A 1842-nucleotide genomic window follows, 5' to 3' on the forward strand; every position below is an offset into this window, starting at 1 on the left:
ATGCTTTTAAAATACAACTAATATTTCATAATTATAATTAAATTTAGCTACTTTAGATGGCTATCAGCAGGGAACTTTTGGTCTTTCAGAATCCAGGATCTCATGAGAGTCTTTCGACATACCCAGAAAGTTGACTATTATGACATTAACTTTCATTTTTTTCCTGATATTATTCCAATTTAGAATATTTTTTAATCCATTTCCAAACATGTTATACTCTTCCAATAGCATTTTATTTGAAACACTTTTTTTTTTTTTCAATGAACTCGTCGCTCTTATTGAATATATTACCAGGCAACAAAACATGTGAGCAAAGTAAAATGCTGGAGACTAAAGTAAGAAAGCAGAAACGGGAAAGAGTAACTCACCCGCACACCGCTGTGAGTGCTTGAGAGGTTGGCGAGAGGTAGAGTGATGTAATGGATGAGAGGGTGAAAGGGATTAGCTGAGTGACAAAGATGAAGGGATGCTCTCCTGTGTCATCCATCCTCACTCTCACGCCGTCCATCATTCATCAACAGCATCATGGGGCGTGTGTCTGGCAGCTGTGGATGCCAGCTGTGCGCAAGTGTATGCGTGTGTAATCAATTTGTTTGCGTTCATTTCAAAGTATTTATGCACATGTGTGTATTGTAGGCATTAATATTCCTTCTGTCAGTCTGTCAGCATTAATATGCAACATGTGTCTGTGTGTGAAGTGTGTTCATGTATGTATGCAGAGTGTGTGCTGCGAGACTACTTCTGGTTGCCCATCTGGTGCTGCTATGCCGTACCGCTCAGCCAGCTCTCTAATAGCTCCAATAAGCCTGTGGTTTGCTGCCTCATGCACACATACATACCCAGTTATGAATGCACTGGCACATAAATGCACATACACATACTTACACACTTGACACAAACTTCTACTCGCATGCTTCCCTCGTTGTTGTTCATTTTCCAAGAGAAAGAGGCCGAAAAATGACCATTTATTTACTTTGGGCTTTTGGACTTCAGCACCACCGCCTGCCACTACCATGAAAAAAGGGCCTGAAAGAGTCAGAGAGCACAACAGAACAGGGAGTAATAGGGCAAAGGAGGAACCAAAGAGTTGTGGATGGATGAGATGAGAATGAGCCAAAGAAAGCTACAGGTTGAAAGGGAGGCTGGGACTTTGCTGGTCTTGTAGGGTAGTAAGCTGTGGTTTGCACTAGCTCTTGCACTAGCTTGTGTTACAGTCTGGCCGTGGTCTGTGTGGGTTGGACTGCAACAAGCTGGGAAACAATCTCAGCTTAATTTGCCCCAATTATGAAAATATATATAAATATATATTACAAAGTGCCCAAAAGAACTTATCTTGTGTACTTAAATTATTTAGTGCACGATGAGACAAATTAAAGGTCACCTCAAACATTCCAAATATTTTGAGGAACATTTCTGTTTATCCAGCTCTGCTGGAGCGAGCACTCAGCCTTAGCCAGCCTGGCCAGCTGTTGGGGTTCCATTCAGTAGCAAAGTGTCTTTCCAGCTTGCCCGGCCACACTGGGTCCAGATCCAGCAAACCGAGAACTTATTTACATTTTAGGGGAAAATATGCCCTTTCAAAGATGCCAAACAAGCCCTTTCTTGCCAGAGAAATATTTCTACACACGTAAACAGGACAAATTGTCAGCTTTACTTTGACGTGATTCCCCTGGATGTGGTGGATTACGCTCAGATTCAAAGCGCGGTCGTTCCAGTTTACCCAACAAAACAGGTCTCTCTTCAACAAGATGTTTATTTAAATCCCACTGGGAAAAGCCAGGTGTTGGCAGTGTACACAGGACTAATGTGGTTTAGGGAGTTTACCTTTGAGAGCAGAGTACA

The sequence above is a fragment of the Oryzias melastigma genome, linkage group LG10 (genome assembly GCF_002922805.2).
Source record: "Oryzias melastigma strain HK-1 linkage group LG10, ASM292280v2, whole genome shotgun sequence".
NCBI classification, from domain to species: Eukaryota; Metazoa; Chordata; class Actinopteri; order Beloniformes; family Adrianichthyidae; genus Oryzias; species Oryzias melastigma.